Here is a 12,051-nt window from a genome sequence, read left to right as displayed (position 1 = left end):
TAATTAATAATACTTTGTTCCTTTAACTCGTGTCTCTTATTTCAAAAATAAGCTATCATTTATTAAATTGTCCGTTTAATTTATAAAATTATGTGGAACTAGTTAAACAAATGTGGTGTGTTCATATGTGTTTATTCTTTAAAACAACCGATTACAACTATGTATCAATGTATAAAAGAATTAGAAAGAAACATAATAAAAGAAAGATAAATTTCGAACGATAATCTAGCGAATTCTATTGAATCGATAGCTGTTTCAATAATTCCTTAGCAACGCCCTTCGGGTTCAAATGCGATACACATTTGTAATAATTTTGTTTATTATAGTATTTTCTTGTGTTTGATTTTATGCGAGTGTTATTCTTTTAGAAATTAAAAACTTTTTAACGGATTTTAAACGCGATTTATTCATTACAGCGAGCGTGACCACGATAAATCGCGTTTAAAATCCGTTAAAAAGTTTAATTCCGTTAAAAAGTATTGTAATTAATTGAATATATTTAATATTTATGCATATATGTATAATGAAAGGAACATGAAGTGTACTTTGTTTTATATTTGAATTATATTTATAAAATAAAATTACATTTTGATAATACGTTGATTTATAAAAGTAGTGACATATATAAACCACATCCAATAAGAATGAATTTATTAATATTTATAAGTACATATATAATATTTTCAGTTTGTTCTTATATAGTATTATATCATTTTTTCGTGCTTTAGCACTGTACACGATGAAATCTATTCATAAGATTAATATACATCTTTTTTTGTATATTTAAAAACCCTACCCATAGGTTGCCTGGTAGAAATCGCTTAGTAGCAATAAGTCCGCCTTTTTGGCTCTATGTTATGTTTTGTTTGTAATTTATTTTCTTTTTTATATTTATTGCATTAAAATTGGTGCTAAATAATTTATTATTATTATTATTAAACATGTTTATCAAAATAAAATATCGATTACAACAACTCTGTAGAAAATCACTGGCCAGAGAACGGAATGACATTGTGGAAATAAAATCTTACAATGATCGTGTTTAATTACGGCTCACAACTAAAAACCGTTTAGATTTCTAGATATTTCCTTTCCCTTGATTACAAGGATACCTATCCATTGAGAAAGTGAAATGAATTATTTATCAATGGATTTACTTGAGTGCAGTTGACTCAGACGGTATTTGATAAATAATATATGCGTAATCCATGAGTAATGCTTGTATTTTTTTTTTATTCAACTTCACAAAATTATTAAACCTTTAAATCATCACGATTAAAAAAAAAGGGACATTTCAGTTATTTTGAATTGCCCTTGTCAAGAAGAAAGATCTTAGCTTCTTTATCGATTAAAATATATACCATTTTATTACTTTTATTGATACTCCTATACCAATATTGTAAAAAGGTTACTTCGGATTTTTGAACTCTCGAATTTATGGGGGACCTTTCGAAATATTGTGCTCATCATAGAAATACTTTTACTAAAGCTACACTGTTCAGGAATGACATAGGCTATTTTATATGCTTGGGTCGAGCTGGGTAACGTTAGGGAAAGTATCGCATATGTATATACCTATGAATATTGAAAAATTGAGAAAGAAAATACAATCCTAAAATAAATTAATAAGAAACTCAAAAAACTCAAAGGAATTTGATTCTTTTGAGTCACAAATTCACCTTCGACGAAAACTTCGAATATAGTTCCATCAAGGCACAGGTCAAGAAAACCAGCATCTTATATTGCCAATATCTATTTAGATTTATCGGCCAAGTGCGAGTAGATTCGTTCACCCAAAAATAATCACGTGTTCTATTAATTATTATTTAAAATTTAGTATTTTGCAATAATTCAAGTGTCTCTGTACAAGTTACAAACTATTTGAGATCTAAGAAACATGGACAGATTCGGAGAATCTATTGCAAGCTTTCTTTACAGTTTGGATAATTTTAAGCTTAACTCTGAACTTTAAATGTCTCTTTACGGATTACCTAGAAATCGAAACATTTTTTTATAGATGAAAATTCAAATGGAATGAAATATCAGTTCACCAAAATTGAATGAACTGTAAATGAACAGTAGGTTCATGTTACTTATGTTTACTACAATTCCGTTCCTCGCATCCTATCATGCTAAAAGCCAAACACTTTTATTTTAAATACAGCGAGCTCCAACTTACTCTGGTAAATAATTACTTCAATCATTACGTTTATTGAGACCAGTAAAAGATCAGTTTTTATAGCAATATTAAATGTAATTTCTTGGAGAAAGAAATAAAGCTTCGGCATACCCTAGAGCCCATTTAGGGACTTGGCAATGACCCAGGTTCTCGGTCATTACACTATGAGGAGTGATCTTTTGCAAGCCAAGTTTTAATGGGCAAAAATACAGATGGTAGATGACTAATCGACTACCTCTGGCGCAGCTTATGCAGACGTACAAATACCATAGGGCGTATGGAGCCAACTTGTTGAATAAGTTTTTATTTTCGTGTTTAAAGGTTATTATGCTTGAAACAAGAGACTAGCTGATGTATTGACAACAAACGTCACAAGTGTCAGTGATGTTTCGGCAAAGTTTAATGGCTCTTCCAAATAATTCGTTTGAACTCAGTAATCTGTAGCACTTTGAGGGAGACTTGAAATATCATCCTATATAGCTCAACATTTTGAGAGAATTATTTTTTTTTTTGTGCTGTTGCGGGCAACTGAGCTGGTTGCTCGCTCAATTGTAAGCGATCACCACCGCCTATGGCCTCAGCAAATGCGATGCACGCTTTTAAGGGATAAGGAAAGGACTGACGACGGCAATGAAAGAATGGACTGGGAAGGGTGAGGAAAAGAATACAGACTTCCGGCTCCTTCACTCATGCCGATTTTGTGGGGGTACGACCTTCTTCTGCAAACTGGCCTAGAGCCTATTCGTGCCCAAGCGTGTTAGACTTTACTATTTAATGTACTGCTTGCTTTGCATGACTGAGGGCGATAAAAATCGTGTAATAAGACACAACCCTGTGATTATACTTTGTGATGGATGGCGAATTAAACATCAGAGCTTACAATACATGTAGATTGGTTGTGATAGAAATATTTTTCATGTCTTCTTCAATCTTATACCGATACGTTTTTCTTAATTTTTATTTGCTTATTATTGCTTACGGTAAGATCAAACAACCAGATGGCCGTTTCATTAAAAAGTTTTCAATCAAATTATACTACAATATGGATAAGGTAACTTTATCAATTATACATACATATTGACCATATATATTATTGGCACATCGAATATCATTATATAAATTAAATGTAATAAGGATAAAATACATTCCATAGCGAATTAAACACAGACAATGTATTTTTAATTAACAAACTGAATAGAAAGTTTACGTATTCCCTACAATATGCTATTATTATGACGCCTATAAATAACTGATGACTTTAGTCATAGTTGTCGACTTATAGCATACCTACTTCATAGACGATTTAGGACTGCCTCGTGGATATATATCTTCTATTGTGACATGACAACATCCTTAACAAAGGAGAAATGTGCGTATTCAGTGCGAATTTTTTGAAGATTTTATTTTCTTCATTGGACAATGATGTAGCTGTGAAAAAAGGTTTTACTATACACATGTGTACATAATATACATAAGTACATATACCACAATAAGAGTAAAGAAGTATACACTGACAAAATGAAAAAAAAAACAAGAACACAGTACGATAATTTTTTATTTATAAAAACGATTGTTAACTTTGATAATATTTGACGCTTTAGTTCAAAGCTTAAGCCAACATTTATGCACAGGCACTAACCTCTTTGCATAAATAATCCTTAATAATAAGACTACTAGCTACGATATATTACTAAAAGACAAACGAATTAATATACAGAAATGGTTATACATATGAAGTTTATTTCGAAACATTCAAAATCTTCCTACAAATATGCGTGGAAGAAAAATATATTACGTGGCTAATTAAAATTGTTTCATCTTTATTTGTCTTGTGAGAAAGGAGATCGGTTTACTTTTCTAAGGTGAATACACGACCTTTCCAGCAACCCAAATATCACCTATTTATAAGCACCTTTCCATACATGTTTGCTGTAGGAAAGCCAAAATCCAGTGGGAGTTTCTGCGACAGCTATTGACCCGCTTTTAGGCCACGTACTACAATGATTAATTGCTGGAATTTTACACAGAGAAACATATATTATAATGAATAAAAATCACAACTCGCTTACAAGAAAACATCTTTATCAACAGGTCTCATATATAATATTATTGAGGGAACTTGAATAGTAACAGCCACAGACTATACTTTATTAATTTTTTACAATTTCCCGCCATTATCTTGCAGTACCATCGTGTTCCACATAAAGTCAACGTTACTAACGTTCTCACATCTATAGATCTATATCAACGGTGTAACGTCCAACAAGTGGTTTTTCACAATCACTTTGTAGAAGTGGGAATATGTTAGAGATATGTTTTAGAGGTTATTTTGAAATAACTGTCTACTTTCTGGCTCCATGAAGATTTAAGGAATTAGAAAGTTTAAGAGCGGTGTCTATCCTTAGTAAGTACATTTTAAAATACCGTCTAATTCTCAAAATTTCTCATTTATAATGTATTTCAATGCTATACACCATGTACTTTCGACGCTATTACTGTATATTTATCCTTTACCGCCTGGAAGAAATGGCTTATGGCCGCCAATTGTATACAAAATTCTTTGTAGCTTTTTATTTATATTTTCAATTTGTTTATGGATACATGAAAAATCAATAAATAAATAAATACGTTTTTGAAGTATATGCAATGGATATATCAAAGAGCTCAATTGCCACATGTATACTAGCATACAAACCATAACCAAAAACATGAAATTTAATTAACCTGCAGTTTCCAATCCGTTCCTGTTAGTAAGAATGACCGTGTGTTGTTGCCAAGATCCAACGTAGTCTCATTCATATATTATATTACGTAATTTATCGCTAATATGTAATATTTTTCATTCATGCTTTTGCTCGATAAATTTAATTTACACTACTGATTTTGAATCTATATATATAAAAGAAAGTGGTGTTAGTTTCACTATTTATAACTCAAGAACGGATTAACCGATTTGGCTGAAAATTTTACAGAGGTAGCTTAGAACCGGGGGAGGAACATAGGATATATAAAAAATTTTTCCCATTCCACGGGAACGGGAACACGCGAGGAAAACCCCGGAGCCTATCTTTCCTGCGACTACGCGGGAAAAGCCGCTGGCGGAAAACTAGTTCTATATATTTTCGTAAGTTGTTAATATTTATGCTGTAGAATATTGTACGAAAGTATGATGGAAACCCTAAAGTCATCATGTTGTGCTATTCATTTATAGGCTATACTAGTTTTATAAAATGATAACAAAAGCAGATCTTCTTTTCACAGTGGACATATTTTTGAAGAGAATTGGTAAGTAACGTAACCTATGCATGGTGCTCAATATTTTTAAAACAAACTTATATTGAAGATACATACGCCTCATTTCTACGTACTAACTTTATCCCCGGTTTATATTAGAAATTAAAACTATACATTAAGGGAAACTAGTAATAACCGACGTCAGCCATATCGTAATCATAGATTTATATTTAATACCGGTTATAGCTATATCACGGACGTGTCCAGTACTGACATGGAAGATTAGATAAGCTGACCAGAATTCTTTACTAATCTTGCCTTATTCGCGCTTCTGGTTTGCTCCCATTATAACCTACATACGGAAATGTTTTTGAATACCAGAGTACGTTCGTCATAAAGATGATACACTGCAGGCTGACCTCGTCCTGCTTCTCAGGAAAAGAAAAGCTTTAAATGAAAAGTGGCTTGTATTTATAACTTGGCTTGGCTTAAGAGGGATTATGGGATTTCCTTTGTTATAAAGGAAAAATTTATATATAGAATATTGTGTGTAGAGATTTTTAACCCGACTTCAAAAGGAGATGGTTTTTAATTCGAGTCTATTTTTTGGGTTTGTAATCTCATAACCTTTTATTGGATGTATCGGTTTTGATGATTACTTTATATTCAAAGCTGTTACGTGTCATGCGGTCCCATTTAAATATGATCTAGTTCTGACAATTTGAAGATGTTCTAGTTTTTTATTAAAAATAATTATTGCTTAGTGGGTATAATAAAATATATAGAAAGTTTGACTTTGAGCTTCTGTATTGTGAGTTATGTATACTCATTAAACAAACAAATTTAACTGGTTTGAAAATTAACCAAAAAAAATCCTGCCCAAAATAATTTTTATAAAAACAACGCAGCAAAAACTGATGACTTTGAATAACTTTACGGAGTTCGTAAATTAAATAATGATCTAAAAATAACCACGTTAAGACGCCTATATAATGAGAATTTACGAAAAAACACGCGAAAAACGATTTCGTTGATAATATAATTGAAACTTATTACATACAATATTATATTTCATTTACGGGTTCCTTGATAAAAGCTATATAATCCTTCATCATAAGAAAACTGTTATTTTTAACATTGATAGGGCGGCAATTTTTCAACAAATATTGTATTGATGTAAAAGACTATATTCATAATAAATCCAGAATAATGTGTATACATCTGCTTTTCCTTCAAGCAAACGACTATTGAAATCACTCAAATCTCGAATGCAGGCGGATAATAATTTCAATATTCTGAAAAATTAAAATCTAAGGTTTTAACGCGATTTATTCGTTGCATTACTTATCCCGACAATTCGAACACGTTACAGCTAGCGTGGTTACACTAGAGAATAATTTCTAAGTACTTAATGCTTTAGTAAAAAGAAAAAACACTAAACACTATTTATTTCTTGTAAGAGGACATAATAAGATGAACACGCAATAAAATTTTCCCAAACCCATGATAAGAGCTAAATAAGATTCAAATTATGCCTATTCTTGTCGAGGACTCACCAACTATTCAAGTAATATAACAGTGAAGTGTTGCAATCCTATGTATCGGATAACCAAACCACAATCTGAAAACAATAAAACAAATATCGTAAAGTAAGGTCGCGAAACGAGTTTTGAATTTCTAGAATGTGCATATCAATTTTCAAATGCAGACTGTAGGTGTGTTTAAAAATGTAATATAGCATATAATTATATTGTCTACAATTAAGAATGGAGGCTATTTATAGGCTTCAGCTCAAATTTTTAAAATTATTATTTGATTTTTTTTCTTTTAGATCATTGTCGGCAAAAGAGCTGGTGGGTCGCTTGATGGTAAGTGCTACCACCGCCAATGAACATTTGCAGAGGCGTAAGGCTATTTGTAGAGAGTTTCTGCAAATTTTAAGTAATAATACAGTATACAATGTTATATAATTAAAAAGAAAAAAAAATTATTATTTTTCGTGACAGAATTTTTCATTTAGAAAAAAATGGCAAGTAATAAAAAGAGCAAACTTAGAATACGCTCAAAACAGGGTAAAAAAATAAATAAGATATAATGACTTATTAAAATATATCAATGTGTGCCTAAATTTTGTGAAATCTATAAATCTACATGTATTATTTGGTAGGAACGTAAAACAAAGCTGTATCACAATTTGAATGTTTCTTTAATTAAATCTACATTTGTATTCTAATATACATTACAGTTAAAGACTGGGCAGTCTGCCCGTTAACAAAGTTGTTTAATGGTATCTTTACGAATAGAAACGGCGATTCGGTTAACAAATGTAATGAATTTATTATGCTCTGGATTCATTGCGTTTTAAATTTCCAATTTTTTAAAGACATTCGCATGCACAAGAAGGTTCTCTATCGATTGTTATTTTAGCTGTAATAGCTACTTGACAACTATCTTAGTTTCAGCTGATTGGCATGATTCTTTTTGTTTTTAATAAGAAATTGTTATAGTTTCGTCTCATGTCAAATCTTTTTTGTAGAATAATTGTATTTATGTAAAAAAAAACTAGAATCGGTGGGCCCGTTAGTGCGCGTATTATAAAACGTAGACTATGAATTGTAATTACTTTTAAGTGGTATATAATCTGTAATACTGAGACACATGATAAAATACCACCAGTTTCTTTTCCTACTTCATAAAAATAATCTCCATATCTCAGCGCCGTAATTAGAGCAATAAAAGTTTATTTAAATAGATAGTAATAATAAATAAAAACATGTTCACTTGACATTGTTAATTTAATAAATTATAAAAATAATTAAATTAAATTTAATATGTTATTTTATAATTACATTTTGTATATAAAGGAATTTCACTGGTTTTATTTTTCTTATATGTAAAAAAAATTGAAGATAAATAATTATTTATTTAAGCTGTTAAATTAGTACAATTGTATAACTCCAATAGGCATTAATATATTTGAAAATAATTATACCTTTTTTTTAATAATTAATACTTGAATTATAATCTTTTTAAGTTTGTACATACTACAAATTCGTCTATTAAATACATATAATATAATAACAAGCGATATAAAACGGATACATTCCGATAACACGTGTAAATAAGGTGTTAGTCTCTCGTGATTTCTTACGCAATATAACTATGTGGAATTACCATAAGTTTCTTTTAACTACTTAATTTATATTAATATTAGAATACCATCTACTAGTTACTGCCTGCGGGTTAGCACGGATGGCGTACAGAAACTTATAAAATGGAATTGAAAGAAATAGGGCAACCGTATCGTTACATAATCTAAAAAAAAACACACTTGAGATGCTTTCAGATGATTTAATCGACTGTTTTGTCTGCAAGAGATTGCATTTTAGCAATAAGGCGACCTTTCGCACACTCGCCACATAACTTTCATATCATATCTACAACTAAATCGCCACTAAATTTCCCTACTATCTTGACAACTGTTATTTGTTTAATGTATGATTCGATATTCTACGGAATTGAGTAGTAGCGTTGAAGATAAATAAATAAACTCAGTCTCGGAGAACATGTATGAAAACTCAAATAAGCAGTGCATATTTTACATTGTTATTTTAATTTTGTATATTAGGTTTTGAATGAACATCTTTTAACCGACCCTCCCGACAATACGGTAGGTTCTCAAGTTCAATTTGTTACATAATTCCGTCGGTTTTCATCCTGATTCCAGGATGAATCCTTAAATAAGTAACTACGATACATAACAGCGTCACTTACAACAAGACAATCGAAATAATGATTTTCTTTTATTAATTTTCATTAATTCCATTGAATTGAAATTTTAAAATGCATGTATTGGATTTAACAAAATAATTTTTCTATTCTAAATCACACTTCATGCCAAGTTAAACGAACATCCGGCTACACAACTTAATAAAACATTATAAAAATACAGGGTGCGCCCCGCGGTTTCACCCGCGTAAGTCCGTATCTCGTAGGAATATCGGGATAAAAAGTTGTCTATATGTTATTCCAGTTGTCCAGCTGTCTACGTACCAAATTTCATTGCAATCGATTCAGTAGTTATTGCGTGAAAGAGTAACAAACACACACACATCCTTACAAACTTTCGCATTTATAATATTAGTAGGATTTGTAGGATAGGATTGATATGAAACCATATCTTTCCATTTATTTAATGACTTTATATTCGACGAAATCCTTTGTGAGGCTTTTAATCCTTCATTACATACATTATTTTTACAGTTGCATGCTTTTTAGTTTATATCTAACTCTGATTGGGTATTATTGTGTACAAGTTAATATAGACTTATTCCAATCTCTATACATAACAACCCTATCCCGATTTCCGTAAATAAACAAACAATTATATTTTAATAAAGTCTGGAAGATTTCTAAAATCTGCAATTGAATACATATAGATTTTATCAATTTACATAGGCAGTTACGATGTTACATCGTTGTCCAAAAGCTTATTATTAAAGCATAAAAAATAATGGTGTTTTGATAACATTAAAATACGTATAAAACTGATGAATTTTTATTTGCTTCTTTTCTTTTCTTTCTTTCTGGCTTATACATATAGCATTTGGAGATTGTTTTTTTAATACTGGAATCACTTTGTTTTAAAGTATATATCTCAAAATTTTAACCCAATCTTGTTAAAAAAGCATTTAAAATCAATCCTTTATAACTTGTTTATTCTACAATCATTACATATCATGATATGTTTATTATCATAATATTGTTACATAACTTATGTAAAGCTTATTCAATAACTGTAATAATGGCAGTTATATCATTATAATTGCATTAATTCCATAAATACACAACATAGTTTAATGTATAAATTACACAAGTTCTCATGAATATACACTTAATTGTATCCAAGTTTTCCAAAAATTCGTGTGAAAATGTGACAATGGAACTACTTTCCTTACAGACTTCAAATATCAGTACTTGATAGACTACTTACTCATGGTTTTTATCAGCAAAGTAGAGGTAGAAACAACAAAGACTAAATTAATTTTGTGTAACTACAACTGGTATAAGACAAAAATTAAATACCTAGCGTAGAGATATACAATATGCGTATATAGTATGTACCTACATACTTAATCATCATCATCAGCCCATACACGTTCCCACTGCTGGGACACAGGCCTCCTATGAGGGTTGGGGTCATAATCCATGCTGGCCAAGTGCGGATTGGCAGATGTCACATGTCGCCGAATGTTTGATTCTTGGACATGCCGGTTTCCTCACGATGTTAACTTTCACCGTTTTAAGCAGTGGTAATGTTATCCACATGTGCAGATAAATTGAAAAATCAATTGATTTCCTGCACGCTCGCCCGGTCTCGAACCCCGACTTATCGACTTTGAAGTCCGAGGTTCTCACCACTGAGCCACCACTGCTTTTACACACTCACATACTTAATACCCATTATTAATAGTGGCAATACCATGATACATGATCAGGTTTGCAATTTCCTTTTATAACATGCTGAACTGAACTGTTTCCCGAATATGTATCAATGTAAGGAATTTCTTTTAGTGTAGGTACTTTTTTAATTAGCTACTCACCTGAAAATTTTTAATCTTGATAAAGGATGAATTTATAAAATTTCACCATATTTCAACGAATTGTAATATAATAAAATGAGCTCATAAACAGTCATACAGATAAACTAAAACATATCTATATCTCTCTGTCTAAACGTGATAACTTAAAACCTATCGAACGAATATTCAATAACAGATGGAGAAACAAAATTACGGATTTTTTAACCTGTTTATAAATGAAGAAAAAAATCTTAATATATAGAAACATATACGAGTATAGCTTCTTAACGCAAACAAAATTAAATAAGTTTTTTGTGTCCCATTTTATTTGACAGAACAAGGTCTGTGTACAAGAAAATTAAATTAAAAATAAACAGACATATCAACAATGAATTTTACATAAATTAGCTGAAATATCTGCATATTTGTTAAAGACAGTATTAAACACAGGTATTAAACAAATTAATTGTTTATCAAATTCGAGTGAGCAGATAACAAAGCATTTGACATGCGATGTTGTTTTTAATCGAATTTATAGGTATTACACACTCACAGTCTATCGGGAAACCACCGGTCTTTGTATTAACAATCTATAATCTAGTATCAATAGCATTCCAGTACAAACTGATAACGTTTAACCGTTGTATTATTGATATTGGGTTTTCACAATTATCGTACTTCTATTTTTTTTGTCTATGAACGGTCAGGATGACATATGTCTATTCACGCATGTAGGAATCCGACATAAACCACGGCTCTTTCACCGGGGGCCGTGGGTATCTATGCAAGATTTCGCCACTGCAAAAATGGCATACATTTGAAATCTGTTTCACTAATCTTTTTTTTTATGCACAAATAGGTGGTCAGATCTTTGTCTGCCAGACAGAGATACGCTATGACCACTGTATGAAGGAGGTGCACATCCATGAGACAGAAATTCTTTACATTCTTTTTTATACGTATAAAAAGATGCAGTCAATGCTCTAAATTTTAAATTATTTTATCATACAAATGCGAATTTTACGATTTTTATCTTGCAGGGTGTTTACCGGAATT

Source organism: Zerene cesonia, chromosome 2 (genome assembly GCF_012273895.1).
Source record: "Zerene cesonia ecotype Mississippi chromosome 2, Zerene_cesonia_1.1, whole genome shotgun sequence".
Lineage (NCBI taxonomy): Eukaryota > Metazoa > Arthropoda > Insecta > Lepidoptera > Pieridae > Zerene > Zerene cesonia.
This window is presented reverse-complemented; position numbering follows the sequence as displayed.